The sequence below is a fragment of the Triticum urartu genome, chromosome 1, assembly GCF_003073215.2.
Source record: "Triticum urartu cultivar G1812 chromosome 1, Tu2.1, whole genome shotgun sequence".
Classification (NCBI taxonomy): domain Eukaryota; kingdom Viridiplantae; phylum Streptophyta; class Magnoliopsida; order Poales; family Poaceae; genus Triticum; species Triticum urartu.
This window is the reverse complement of record NC_053022.1, coordinates 125,183,671-125,199,935: the sequence shown is the minus strand read 5'-3', so window position 1 is coordinate 125,199,935 and position 16,265 is coordinate 125,183,671.

The window sequence follows — 16,265 nt, the reverse complement described above, 5'->3', positions numbered from 1 at the left end:
ACGGACCATGCATGGATAGAAGCTTTGGGCAATAGCTTCATCTCTGGACTTGGGTAGAAGGTTCTTGTATAAGATGTCTCCCCACGGTCTTTTGATGGAACTTTTCTCAGCATACTCTTGGGTAGTGAAGCGGTATTTGAACCATTGTTCTGCCCAATAGCGTCGAATCCATTGGATTCGGGTCTTGCGCTGACTATAATCCTCTTCAGGATCTGTCTTATACATTTCTGCGAGTTCATCGGGCAGATCTCTGGATGTTCCGCCACGACGTTGTCTGCCCCCTTCCTTGCTGCTTTCTCTGAAGCCATAAACTTTAACTTGAAAGGATTCAAGACGTTCAAAGGCTTCAAAGGCTTTCTTTTGCTGGACCAATAGGAACTGGCTTCGGGAGAATTGATGTGATGCTGTAAGAATTCTGCAAATGAATGCAAACTATGAGAACCGAAGGATTCTCCCACGGACATGTACCTGTGACAGCATTAAGGTGCGAGGGAAGGGGATGAGGTCATATGCGTTCTCAGAAGATTTAGAAGATAAATCAGTTTAGAAGACATTGACCTCATCGTGCGAAGACATTCACTCATAGATAAGAAGTTGGTTCCAGATTTGTATGAATCCAGAGATCAGTACAAGTGAGGAATCTAACTACTTTGTGAAGCACAAGTGAATATACCAGGCATGTTATGAGATGCAGTATGAGAGAGATCTAGCTTGTGTGAACAGAAACTACTTGTGGTAGAAAGTGACAGATCAATAGGATCAACGGTGCTGTAAAAAGGGAGTTTTATTTACCACACTGAGAACTGCTAGATGGAGTGATAGATGAGGCCGAGCAATTCACTCTTCCGTGCCCTAACTTGGTGACGGAGGAGACCTACGGTGACGGCGGAGAGGACGATGTCCGCGGTCAGCGTGAAGACGGCGTCGGAGAGGTTGCGGCAGCGAAGCGCTTCGTCGCCGGCATCGTCGAGAGCTAGCGATGGCGCTAGGGTTCGTGCGAGGGTGGAAGAAGAGATAATTACCGCTGTGAGTGTGTATTTATAGGCACAGGGGCGGCACTGTGCTATTACACAGGTGCCCCTGGCGATTCGCATCTGAGGAACACGTGGCCAGTATGCGGAATTTTGGGGCTTGTTCCACGTCCCACGCACGCCTGGATTGTCGGGTGGTCGTTCCTACTTCTCCGGATTTCATGTGGAGGAATGAGCATTGAAAACGGACTTAATGGTTGTCTCTGTATCTTCTGCTGACAAGGATGCAGAGAAGACATTCGACAGTTTCAATAGAATGCATATGACTTGGGGAGATAGAGTTTGAGATAGAAAGCATAGAGAAGTTGGGGTCCGATCACATTCACTTAGTTAAAAAGATTCAACACGAAGACATAGCTATAAGTGAATGCTGTAGAGCACAGAACACTAGCATATATATATAATCAACATAGTGAAGATAATCATGAAAATATGTTGAGTTCGAAGCCAAACCAAATGTGAAGACATTGCAAGGTAACGCCATGAGTGAAACACTTCAAAATAGAACGTTTGGTGGTGGCGTTACCCACCGTATAGGAAGTATTAGACCCAGACACGGCGCACAATTATCGTGGCGCTCCGAAGTCAAATTCCACATTAATGTATTCACACTTAGAATGTATGTCTTCATTGATTGAAGATATACTTCACTTCGTGTGGTGCACATCTAAGTCATCAATATGCATAAGGGTTAGGATGTGTGCCTGATCACAGGACATTTGAGGATTCCAGGATATTTAGCTCACACCATAACTTGCAAAACCTCTTCTCATCCAAGGGCTTGGTGAAGATATCTGCTAATTGCTCTTCAGTGTTGACGTGTATGATATCAATGTCTTCCTTTACAACATGATCTCTGAGAAAGTGATGACGAATTTCAATGTGCTTTGTCTTCGAGTGCTGAACTGGGTTGTTAGCAATCTTGATGGCGCTTTCGTTGTCGCAGTAAAGTGGCACTTGCTTCAGATGAATACCATAGTCCTTGAGTGTTTGCTTCATCCACAGAAGCTGAGCGCAGCAAGATCCAGCAGCAATGTATTCAGATTCAGCAGTGGAGAGAGATACACAGTTCTGCTTCTTTGAAGACCAACATACAAGTGATCGTCCCAGAAAGTGACATGTGCCTGATGTAGACTTGCGATCAACTTTGTCACCAGCATAATCAGCATCCGAGAATCCAACCAGATCAAACTCTGAGCCCTTTGGATACCATAATCCTAGAGTTGGGGTGTGAGCCAAATATCGAAGAATTCGCTTCACAGCTAAGTGATGCGACTCCTTAGGTGCCACTTGAAATCGAGCACACATGCAAACACTAAGCATAATATCTGGCCTAGATGCACATAGATAAAGTAAAGAACCAATCATGGAGCGGTATACCTTTTGATCGAACTCTTTACCATTGTCGTCAGGACCCAGATGATGTTTGGCTGGCATTGGTGTTGTGAAGCCTTTGCAGTCTTGCATACCGAACTTCTTCAGGCAGTCTTTGAGATACTTCTCTTGGGATATGAAGATGCCATTGCGTTGTTGTCGTATTTGAAGACCAAGGAAGAACTTCAGCTCCCCCATCATGGACATCTGATATTGCTCTTGCATCATATATCCAAACTCTTCACTGTACTTCTGATTGGTGCAGCCGAAGATAATGTCATCCACATATATTTGGCACACAAACAGTTCGCCATCATATGTCTTCGTGAAAAGAGTGGGATCTAGGGAACCAGGTATGAAGCCTTTGCTCTTCAGGAAGTATTTGAGTGTGTCATACCAGGCCCGAGGGGCTTGTTTGAGGCCATATAGTGCCTTGTTGAGCTTGTATACCATGTCAGGATGTTTTGGATTTTCAAAGCCAGGTGGTTGTGCAAAATACACTTCTTCTTCAATCTTGCCATTGAGAAAGCCACTCTTCACATCCATTTGATATAGAAGTATGTTATGATGATTTGCATAGGCCAGCAGTATGCGTATGGCTTCAAGTCTAGCCACAGGAGCAAATGTTTCATCGAAGTCAATGCCTTCCACTTGAGTGTATCCTTGAGCAACGAGACGAGCTTTGTTTCTGACAACTTGACCATGCTCATCTTGCTTGTTGCGGTATATCCATTTGGTGCCTATTATATTGTGCTTCCGTGGATCAGGACGCTTAACTAGTTCCCATACATTATTCAGCTCAAACTGTTGAAGCTCTTCTTGCATAGCTTGAATCCATTCAGGTTCCATGAAGGCTTCTTCAACTTTCTTGGGTTCTGATATTGAGACGAATGCGAAGTGCCCACAGAAATTTGCTAGCTGAGTTGCCCTTGAACGAGTGAGTGGACCAGGTGCATTGATGTTATCAATTATTCTTTCAATCTGCACTTCATTGGCAACGCGAGGATGTACAGGGCGAAGACTTTGCTCTTGCTGTTCATTGTCGTTGTTGGAAGGAATGTCTTCAGGCTGAGCATTGTCTTCATGTTGATCAGGTGCTGAAATGATAAGTTCTTCTTCAGGATGAGCTTCAGAAGGTATAATTTCTCCAGTTCCCATTAGCTTGATTGATTCACTGGATGGAACTTCATCTAGCACATTTGGCAGCTGCTCTCTTTGTGAACCGTTGGTCTCATCGAACCGCACATCCACTGTTTCAACCACTTTGTAATGAAAGAGATTGAAGACTCTGTAGGAGTGCGAATCCTTTCCATATCCAAGCATAAAACCCTCATGTGCTTTTGGTGCAAATTTAGAGGTGTGATGTGGGTCTTTGATCTAGCACCTTGCGCCAAATACTCTGAAGTAACTGACATTTGGCTTCTTGCCAGTAAGGAGCTCATAAGATGTCTTGTTCAGTAGCTTGTGAAGATAAACACGATTGATTGTATGGCATGCAGTATCAATGGCTTCGGGCCAAAATTTTCTTGGGGTCTTGTATTCATCTAGCATCGTTCTGGCCATCTCAATTAGTGTTCTGTTCTTGCGTTTGACGATGCCATTCTGCTGTGGCGTGTACGGGGCTGAGAATTCATGTGTTATGCCCAAGGTATCAAGATATGTATCAAGGCCAGTGTTCTTGAATTCAGTGCCATTGTCACTTCTGATGTGCTTTATCTTGGCGCCAAAATTGTTCATAGCTCGATTGGTGAAGCGTCTGAAGACATCCTGCACTTCAGTCTTGTAAAGGATTATGTGCACCCAAGTATATCTAGAATAATCATCAACAATAACGAAGCCATAGAGGCAAGCAGTAGTAGTTAGAGTTGAGTAATGAGTGGGACCGAAAAGATCCATGTGAAGCAGTTCGAAGGGTTGAGTAGTAGTCATGATTGTCTTCGAGGGATGTTTGGCCCTCGTCATCTTCCCTGCTTCACATTCACCGCATAAGTGGTCTTTCTTGAACTTGACGCCCTCGATGCCTATGACATGCTTCTTCTTCGCAAGGGTGTGGAGGTTCCTCATGCCAGCATGTCCAAGCCTCCGATGCCAAAGCCAGCATTCTGAAGCCTTTGCTAGAAGACATACTGCAAGTTGTGGTCCTGCTGAGAAATCTACCACGTACAAATCATCTTTTCTATACCCTTCAAACACTAGAGACTTGTCAGATTCCATTAGTACAAGGCAACGATATTTTCCAAACATTACGATCATGTTCAAATCGCAAAGCATTGAGACAGACATTAAGTTGAAGCCAAGGGATTCAACAAGCATGACTTTATCCATGTGTTGATCCCTTGAGACTGCAACTCTACCTAGACCCAATACCTTACTTTTACCAGTGTCAGCAAATGTGATGTGGCTCTTGTCGGATGGACGTAAGGTTGAATCCATAAGAAGACTTCTTTTGCCAGTCATGTGATTTGTACACCCACTATCAATAATCCATTCTGAAGACGCTGGTGTCGTACCCTACAGTGCAGTTAGGGGGATAGGCTTCACCAAGAGCATTGTGAAGCAAAAACATTTGACGAACCAGTGGGTTATGAAAGCTTAGATCTAGGTTAGGACTAATAGGGAGAGTAGCAAGCGATTCAGGTACGAAGTACATAGTAAGACCATTTGGGCATTTGATCTTGCGCCCTACAAGATGTTTAAGGTCCCCAGCAATAGCGTCAGACGATTTTGGTTTTCTGCTGGAGACCTTTCCCTGCAAAAGAGAGTTAAGCCTTCTTAACCACCCACATCTTCAAGGGTGGCTTAGAAGCAATAAGTCTAAGTGCAGCATCTGAGAATTTTGGCTTTGAAGCCTTAGCAAACAGTCTTGCAGGTGGACAATAGTACTCATAAGAATAAGCAGAATAGTTCTTTGTCTTATGAACATGGCGATTTGATGAACCGCTCTCATATTCATATGCCTGAGTATGGTTTCCCTGCAAGACATTTGCGTTAGTGCGACTTAGGTGAGTCCTCTATTTGTATGAAGCCTTTGGACCGTATGAAGCCTTTGGACTGAGGTTTGTCTTCTTCAAGTGAGGTGTCATGAAGACATTCACAGGAAGATTTTCCAGACACTTTTTCGGAACCCAGATCTTCTTCATAGGCGGTCCATTCCTGCAGTTAGTACCAATGTACCTGGCAAACACTTCACGATTCTGATTCTTAAACAGTATATAGTTTGCATCAAAGGATTCATCAATGATAATGGGGTTAGCACAAGTGAAGCCAGTTAGATTGGATGGATCTGCTGAAGGTTCCTTTGCAGCAACCCACATGGTTTTGGGGTACTGCTCAGGTTTCCAGTAAGAGCCATCTGCATTCATTTTCCTTACGAACCCAACACCCTCTTTCCTAGGGTTTCGGTTCAGAATCTGCTTTTTGAGGACATCACATAGTGTCTGATGCCCTTCAAGACTTTTGTACATCCCTGTTTCAAGCAATGTCTTCAACCTAGCATTCTCATCAGCAATAGCGGTGGTATCCTCAGCAGAGGGGTTAGTTACCGCATCAACAGTTGAAGATATTGCAACAGCAGTAGCAGTAGAACATTCAGCAACAAAAGTAGCATTATCACGCTCAATGCATTTAAGACATGGTGGTTCAAATCCTTCCTGAGCGGGACTGGTCTGTTTGGCGCGAAGTGACTCGTTTTCCGTTTGAAGATCTTCATGAACCGCTCTCAATTTCTCAAGATCTTGCTTCCTTTGAAGATAATCATAGGAAAGCTTTTCATGAGTTGTTGAGAGAGTTTCATGACGACTTTCAAGTTCCTGATACTTAACGTGAAGATTTTTTATGTCTTCAATTAAGGATTCAGATCGAGTCATTTCAGCACCTAACAGATCATCGCTTCTGTCTAATAGTTTTTGAATATGTTCCATAGCTTTCTGTTGTTCAGTTGCAATTTTAGCAAGTGTTTTGTAGCTAGGTTTTGAACCACAATCAGAGTCATCGTCACTAGATGTTTGATAGTGAGTAGTGCGTGTGTTTACCTTGGCACCGCGTGCCATGAAGTAGTAGGTAGAAGCGGATTAGTCCTCATTTGCATCGGTGTCGGTGATGAAGTCATTGTCTTCAGTGTTGAAGATGGACTTGGCAACGTATGCTGTAGCCAGACTTGCGACGCCTGAGTCGGATTCCTCCTCAGACTCCACCTCCGCCTCCTCAGAAGCAGATTCCTCCTCTGAATCCATTTCCTTGCCAACAAACGCACGTGCCTTGCCAGATGAGCTCTTCTTGTGTGATGAAGACTTTGAGGAAGACTTGGAAGAAGACTTTGAGTATTTCTTCTTCTTCTTCTTGTCGTTAGAGTCATATTCCTTGCTCTTCTTCTTCTTTTTGTTCTCATTGTCCCACTGTGGACACTCAGAGATGAAGTGGCCAAGTTTCTTGCACTTGTGACATGTTTTCTTTTTGTAGTCATGAGCACGAGCTTCATCATTCCTTGAGCTTGATCGGGAAGACTTTCTGTAGCCTTTCTTCTTGGTGAATTTTTGGAACTTCTTGACAAGCATAGCAAGTTCCTTCCAATATCTTCAGGGTCATCAGAACTGCTGTCAGATTCTTCTTCAGATGAGGAGACAGCTTTTGCCTTCAAGGCACGAGTTCGCCCATAGTTTGGACCGTAGATATCTCTTTTCTCCGAAAGCTGAAACTCATGTGTGTTGAGCCTCTCAAGTATGTCAGATGGATCGAGTGTCTTGAAATCAGGACGTTCTTGAATCATCAGGGCCAGGATGTCAAACGAACTATCAAGTGATCTCAGCAGCGTCTTGACGATTTTGTGTTTGGTAATCTCAGTGGCGCCGAGGGCTTGAAGCTCATTTGTGATGTCAGTGAGTCGGTCAAATGTGTGCTGGACATTCTCATTGTCATTTCGCTTGAAGCGGTTGAAGAGGTTGCGAAGAACACTGATTCTCTGATCTCTCTGGGTTGAGATGCCTTCATTGACCTTGGAGAGCCAGTCCCAGACCAGCTTGGATGTCTTCAAAGCACTCACACGGCCATACTGTCCTTTGGTCAGATGACCACAGATGATATTCTTGGCGGTAGAGTCCAGTTGAACGAATTTCTTGACATCAGCAGCAGTGACACCTTCTCCAGCCTTGGGAACGCCGTTCTCGACGACATACCATAGGTCCATGTCAATGGCTTCAAGATGCATACGCATCTTATTCTTCCAGTAGGGATATTCAGTTCCATCGAAGACGGGGCACGCAGCGGAGACTTTAATTATCCCTGCAGTCGACATAGCTAAAACTCCAGGTGGTTAAACCAAATCACACAGAACAAGGGAGCACCTTGCTCTGATACCAATTGAAAGTGCGTTATATCGACTAGAGGGGGGTGAATAGGTGATTTTTATGAAAGTCTTCAGAACATGGGAGTTTTGAAGACAGATAAAATTAAACCTATTACCATGCAGCGGAAGGTAGACTACACCTAGGGAACCCATAGTCAGCTATTCATGAGTGGAAAGCACAAGACTAATAGCAGCTTGGTAGTAAGGATCCAGGTATAGGAAAGATTTGAGCCAACAGAACACGCAGTCACTTAGTGAAGAAAATGATAGAGCAAAACATACAATGGACTTCACAGAGGAACAGTAAGTAAAGTGAAAGTGAAAGATGAAACCAGTTGACTCGTTGAAGACAATGATTTGGTTGGACCAGTTCTAGTTGCCTGTGACACAACTGTAACGTCTGGTTGGACGGCTAGGTATTTAAACCTTAGGACACACAGTCCCGGACACCCAGTCCTAAACACGCAGCTCAGGACACCCAGTCCTCACCGTATTCTCCTTGAGCTAAGGTCACATAGACCTCGCCCAATCACTCTGGTAAGTCTTCAAGGTAGACTCCCAAACCTTCACAGACTTCGTTCACCGGCAATCCACAATGTCTCTTGGATGCTCAGAACGCGACGCCTAACCGGCTGGAGGATGCATAGTCCTCAAGTGTAATAAGTCTTCAGATCACACAGACAAGAAGACTTAAGTGATGCCCAATTCTCTTTGGCTCTGGGTGGTTAGGGCTTATCCTCGCAAGGAATTCTCTCTCAAAGGCTTCGAGGTGGGTTGCTCTCAAACGACAAAAGCCGTACTCTAACTCTGAGCAGCCAACCGTTTATGGTTGTAGGGGGTGGGCTATTTATAGCCACTTGGCAACCCGACCTGATTTGTCCGAAATGACCCTGGGTCACTAAGGAACTGACACGTGTTCCAACGGTCAGATTTCAAACTCACATGGCAACTTTACTTGGGCTACAAGCAAAGCTGACTTGTCCGACTCTGGACAAGATTCGCTCTCATTGTCTTCACTCGAAGACATAGGTTTTTGGTTTAGGCATCACTTCAGTCATTCTGACTGGTTCTCTTAGACCCCACTTAACAGTACGGTGGTTCCTATGACTCAACACAAAAGAAAAAGAACTACGAAAGATCTAAGTCTTCGAGCTCCATAGGCTTCATATCCTTCTCTTGTCATAGTCTTCAATGTGAATATCTTCATATACCACCTTTGACTTCAATGTTTTCATACATTTTTAGGGGTCATCTCTGGTAGTAAAACCGAATCAATGAGGGACTTCTACCTATGTTATCCTGCAATTCTTACAAACACATTAGTCCCTCAACTAGGTTTGTCGTCAATACTCCAAAACCAACTAGGGGTGGCACTAGATGCACTTACACAGCTGTATCCATCCTTCAACACATAACCAAGAAACCTTCGGAAATCATTTACCTCAACCTTCGAAAAGCATCCGTTATACGAGCTATGGCGATACTCCCGAACTCCCTCCCCAGTACTCGGTGGCGTCGAGGTTATCTCACCAACAATTGCATAAAAGAGATTTTCGATGTCGGCGAAACGCAGGTATTCCAGAATTGCAACGATAAAATTGTGCCGACAACACCTCGGAGCTCAACTCCCCGGGACACTGCCACAACCCCTAAATGTCAGGAGGCACCAAGAACAATGTTCTCGTCACAAAACCATCGGAACGATTCCAAGATACCCGAGTGATCCTAAAAAATTTTTAGTGAAATTTGAGAAGAGAAGAGTCAAAACTCTACATCAGGATGCCTTACCAAAGCGACGAAGGGACTAAGGAGTAAAAAGAATCCTACTCTCCGATATATATATATATATAATCCTAAATGACTCAAAAGATTTTTATAGACTCAACAACGCCAACGATTCGATCAAGCAGGGGGCTCCTAAGGTCGGGGAAGGCTCTGATTACCAACTTGTAACGCCCCCGATGCGGCTATATCTCCCATGTGTCGAAGCACGACTTAGAGGCATAACCGCATTGAAAGCAATGTCACAAGTGAGGTAATCTTCACAACAACCCATGTAATACATAAGGGAAAGAGATACATAGTTGGCTTACACTCGCCACATCACACAAATAGCATAAATATCATTACATTCATCCAGATACACTCAAGGTCCGACTACGGAACCAAAATAAAGATAAACCCCAAATGCAACGATGCCCCCGATCGCCCCAACTGGGCACCACTACTGATCGTCTGGAAAGGAAACGTAGTATCGTCCTGAGTCCTCATCGAACTCCCACTTGAGCTCAGTCGAATCACCAGGAGCGGTATCATCGGTCCCTGCATCTGGTTCTGGAAGGAATCTATGAGTCACGGGGACTCAGCAATCTCACACCCTCGCGATCAAGACTATTTAAGCTTATAGGAAGGGTAAAAGGTATGATGTGGAGCTGCAGCAAGCGACTAGCATAGATGGTGGCTAACATATGCAAAAGAGAGCGAGAAGAGAAGGAAAAGGCACGGTCGATGAACTATGATCAAGAAGTTATCCTAGAACAACCTACGATCAAACATAACTCGAGACCGTGTTCTCTTCCCGGACTCCACCGAAAAGAGACCATCACGGCCACACACTCTGTTGATTCATTTTAATTAAGTTTAGTTTAAGGTTTTCTACAACCGGACATTAACAAATTCCCATCTGCCCATAACCGCGGGCACGTCTTTCGAAAGTTCAAATCCCTGCAGGGGTGTCCCAACTTAGCCCATCACAAGCTCTCACGGTCAATGAAGGATATTCCTTCTCCCAAGACAATCCGATCAGACTCAGAATCCCGGTTACAAGACATCTCGACAATGGTAAAACTAAACCAGCAAAGCCGCCCGAATGTGTCGACAAATCCCGATAGGAGCTGCACATATCTCGTTCTCAGGGCACACTCAGATGAGCGCTCCGTACAACTAAAACCAAACCTTGAGTTTCCCCGAGGGGGGCTGCAAAGGGCTCTAGTTTGGACCAACACTCAGAGGAGCACTGGCCCGTGGGGGTTTAAATAAAGATGACCCCCAGGCTCCGGAAACCAAAGGGAAAAGGGGGATAGGTGGCAAATGGTAAAACCAATGTTGGGCATTGCTGGAGGAGTTTTATTCAAGGCGAACTGTCAAGGGGTTCCCATTATAACCCAACTGTGTAAGGAACGCAAAATCAAGGAACACAACACCGGTATGACGGAAACTAGGGTGGCAAGAGTGGAACAAAACACCAGGCATAAGGCCGAGCCTTCCACACTTTATGAAGTGTATAGATGCATTAAAGTAGACAAGATAATATAATGATATCCCAACAATAAACATGTTCCAACAAGGAACAAACTCCAGTCTTCACCTGCAACTAGCAACGCTATAAGAGAGGCTGAGCAAAGCGGTAACATAGCCAAACAACGGTTTGCTAGGACAAGGTGGGTTAGAGGTTTGACATGGCAATATGGGAGGCATGATAAGCAAGTGGTAGGTATCGTAGCATAGGCATAGCAAAAGAGCGAGCATCTAGCAAGCAAAGATAGAAGTGATTTCGAGGGTATGGTCATCTTGCCTGCAAAGTTCTCTGAGTTGACGTTAGCTTGATCCTCGTAAACGTACTCAACGGGCTCCTCGATCACGTACTCATCTCCCGGCTCTACCCAAGCAAGAACACAAAGCAAAGGGAGACACAATCAACCACGTGCAAAGCACAAACAACATGATGCAAAACATGGTATGATATACGAGATGCGGTATGCAATGCATATGCATGATTTGGAAAGGAATGATTGAACCTGACCTCAACTTGGAAAACCAAGAGTGCCACTGGAAAGAGGAGTTGATTTCGGTCGAAATCCATATAAATATCACCGGAATCGGATGCACGGTTTGGAAATGACAAGCAAAACAAATATGGCACCGGTCTGCGATTAACAGCACGAGACCATCTAAATGCATCAAGAACAACATGCTACAGCACTCTAACATAGCAACAAAATACATGGCAGGGATCCACTTATGATGCTTGACAAAATATGAACACTGAGCTATGGCTAATTCACTCAATAGCAAGCTCAAACAAGCATGGCAAAAGTGCAAAAGATATCAGGTTACAGACTTAGTGAAAATAACGTCAAGTCACGAATTTAATATCAGGAAGCAATGTTTAGATCAAGATAACAACATGCTGCAGGAACATATCATGGCAAAGAAATGCATGGCATGAAGCTACTCAAAGCATACAACAAAAGTCCCTTACTGACCATAAGCCAAAAGGGATCAGAAAATACAATGGCAACCATGTGAACATAGCAATTAACGTTAACAGATTCAGACTTAGTAGAAAACTGGAACATGGCAAAACAGACATTAAGTAGGCATGTTTACGAGCTCGATGCACTCACCACAAAGCATTGCATGATAAACTAAGCATACACCCAGCAAGTAGACATGGCATGGAAGCTAAACATGGCAAGAACAACAACATAGCATGAATGGATCAACTACAGCAAGCTTGGCAAAATTGCTAAACATGTCAACAATCTGCCAGGAACATTTTATAGCAAAAGTAGAGCTCGATTGACTCAAGCTAGGGTGCTCCATAATTGCAAACAAAGACATGGATGGATAGAGCACCACAGTATCTACAAAACATCCTTACTGATCATGCTCAAAAGAGGCACGGATCACTCGGTAGCAACATGAACACATGGCATAAAAATAATGACAGGGCAAAGACTTAGAATATTTCTAAGTCCCTGAAATCAGCAACATTGAGAGAGCTACTTTGCATGCTTGTGCTAGTCACCACAGAGATCACAAAAATACATGGCATACACCCCTGTAAAGATGGCATGGCATACTTCAAAACTCATGTAGAGCTCAAGATCATAGGGGGCACACATTAATCATGGCAAAAAAGACAAATGACCAATTACTGATATGAAACTGAAACTAATAGAAACTAGCACTCTTCCAACAGCATTTAGGGCATCAAGATGAGCTCAAAAGAAAATGGTGCAAAGAGATGTAATGAAGTACTCATCGAGACGAACATTTTGATATGCTACACGCACGAATCGGAGCAACGGTTGCAGAGTTATGAGCTGACGAAGTATGCAAAATAATTAGGGTTAGGAGGGAAAAAGTCAACCGAAACGTCCAGATCCAGATCCGGGGCACTGTAGCTGAGGTCGCCGGAGTACTGTAGCTGGCCGGAGCGGGACTTGCCGGACTTGGAGGGAGCTCGCCGGAGGGAGTCGCCAGAGCATGCCGGTCGAAGAGGAGGAGCTCGCCGGGGCGGTGGCGCGCTTGGACGGCGAGGGGCGGCGCTCGGTGGCTCCGGCGAAGGAGCTCGGTGACTGGATCGGCGGGGGCGGTGGTCGCCGGCGAGGGTGCGAGGCGGTGGCGCCGGAAATGGATGGAGGCGGTGGCGCGCTCCGGCCGGGAGTTGCGGGCGGCGGGGTCAAACGAGGCGGGCGGCGCGCGCCCGATGGGTTCCGAGGGCCGGCGTTGGGCCGCGCGGGCCTGGCGGCGTAGGAGGCCGGCGGTGCCACGTGTCGGTCGCTCACTGTCTCGGGGCAGTGTCCGGCGCGGAGGTGGACATGTCCGGCGGCGGCGCGAGCAAATTTTTAGGGTTAGGGTGGTTTGGACCCGGAATTTTGTGGATGGATCTATTTATAGAGGTAGGAGGAGCTAGGAGGCTCCAGATTGAGCACGGTTTGCAGCCACGCGATCGTGATCGAATGGCCTAGGTGATAGAAGGGGTTTTGGTGGGTTTTGGGCCACTTTGAAGGGGTGTTGGGCTGCAACACACACGAGGCCTTTTCGGTCCCTCGGTTAACCGTTGGAGTATCAAACGAAGTCCAAATGGCACGAAACTTGACAGGCGGTCTACCGGTAGTAAACCAAGGCCGCATGGCAAGCCTCGGTCCAATCCGAGAACGTTTAATACCCACACACGAAAAGAGGTAGAAAGGGACACCGGAGGACATAGGAGCGCCGGAATGCAAAATGGACAATGGGGAAAATGCTCGAATGCATGAGACGAACATGTATGCAAATGCAATGCACATGATGACATGATATGAGATGCATGACAAAGACAAAAGCACACAGAGACAAAAACCCGACAACGAGGAAATAGAATAACTTAGTGCCGGAAATGGCAAGAGTTGGAATACAAATAAGGTAGGTTACATACGGGGTGTTACAACACTCCACCACTACGAAAAGATCTCGTCCCGAGATCTAGGACTGGAAAAACTCCGGGTACTCAGAACGGAGGTGGTCCTCGCGTTCCCAGGTGGCTTCACGGTCGGAATGATGTGACCACTTTACTTTTAGGAATTTGATAGACTTGTTGCGAGCCTTGCGCTCAGTTTCTTCAAGAATAGCAATGGGGTGCTCATGATAAGACAGGTCTTCTTGGAGATCAATCTCTTCAAACTTGACAGTGCGGTCCGGAGTCTTGAAACACTTGCGGAGTTGAGACACGTGAAACACGTCGTGCACGTTTGCAAAGATGGGGGGAAGCTCAAGTTGATAGGCGAGATCGCCGCTTTTGTCGATGATCTTAAAAGGACCCACTTATCTAAGGGCAAACTTCCCTTTGATGTAGAAGCGACGAGTACCTTTCATTGGAGAGACGTGGAGGTAGACATGGTCTCCGATCTCGAAAGCCAAGTCATGATGCTTGCTATCATAGTAACTCTTCTGGCGCGATTGCGTGGCTTTGAGATTATCACGAATGACTTTGCACATTTCTTCTGCCTCTGTGATCAAGTCATTTCCAAGAAGTTGACGTTCACCAGTCTCTGACCAGTTAAGAGGAGTACGGCACTTCCTGCCATACAGAATCTCGAATGGGGCCTTGCCCGAACTCGCTTGGAAGCTGTTGTTGTAGGAGAACTCGGCATATGGAAGACAATCTTCCCACTTCATACTGAAAGAGATGACACAAGCTCTGAGCATATCTTCAAGAATCTGATTGACTCGCTCGACTTGGCCACTAGTTTCAGGATGAAAAGCTGTGCTGAAGCGAATGTTGGTGCCCATGGCCTTCTGAAAGGAGTCCCAGAACTTAGATGTGAAGATGCTGCCACGATCTGAAGAAATCAACTGCGGAATGCCGTGCAAGGAGACAATCCTGGAGGTATATAGCTCTGCCAACTGAGCTGCTGTGATAGATTCTTTGATAGGAAGAAAATGAGCCACTTTAGTGAGTTTGTCGATAACAACGAAGATAGCATCATTGCCACGCTTGGACTTTGGAAATCCAGTCACGAAGTCCATCTCAATATGGTCAAACTTCCATTCTGGAATGGCAAGAGGTTGGAGGAGACCAGCTGGTTGTTGGTGTTCTGCTTTCACTCTTCTGCAGACATCACATTCGTTCACGAACTGAGCAATCTCGCGCTTCATTCGAGTCCACCAATATGACTGCTTGAGGTCATGGTACATCTTTGTACTTCCAGGGTGAATAGAGAGGAGTGAATTGTGCGCCTCGTTCATAATGACTTTACGAAGGTCACCTTTAGGCACAACAATGTGATCCTCGAAGAATAGAGTATCCTTGCCATCAATGGGATAGCACTTGTACTTGGGTTGACTCTTGGCAATCCCAATCTTCACCTTCTTCACCATAGCATCAAGAAGTTGAGCCTCACGAATCTGATCTTCCAAAGTAGGAGAGACTTGGAGGTTGGCAACAAATCCTTGAGGAACAACTTGTAGATTGAGTTTGCAGAAAGCTTCACAAAGCTCTGGTTGGTAAGGCTTGAGAATCAAACTGTTGCAGTAAGCCTTCCTGCTCAATGCGTCAGCAATTACATTGGCCTTGCCTGGAGATATTCGATACTCAGATTATACTCTTGAATCATTTCGACCCAACGAGTTTGCCTGAGGTTGAGGTTTGGCTGAGTGAAGATGTACTTGAGACTCTTATGATCGGTGAAGATGTCCACTTTTCTTCCCAATAAGTGATGTCTCCAAGTTAAAAGAGCATGGACAACTTCCTCCAACTCGAGGTCATGAGTGGGGTAGTTCTTTTCGTTGGGCTTCAACTGGCGAGAGGTATAGGCCACAACTTTCTTCTCTTCCATCAACACTACACCCAGACCTTGAAGGGAAGCATCACAGAAGACCTCGAACGGTTTGGATTCATCAGGAGGAGTCAAAACTGGAGCAGTGACTAACTTCTCTTTCAGGGTGTTGAAAGCGATGTCACATTCAGGTGACCAGACATACTTCACATGCTTCTGCAGGAGGTTGGAAAGAGGCTTCGCGATCTTTGAGAAGTTCTCAACGAACCTTCGACAATAGCTTGCGAGCCCAAGGAAACTGCGGAGTTGCTTCACATTCTGAGGTGGTTCCCAATTCACAATTGCAGACACCTTCTCAGGATTAACCGCTATGCCCTTGGCAGAGATGATATGCCCAAGGTAGAGAACCTCATCGAGCCAAAACTCGCACTTAGAAAACTTCGCATAGAACTGATGTTCTCTGAGTTTATCCAG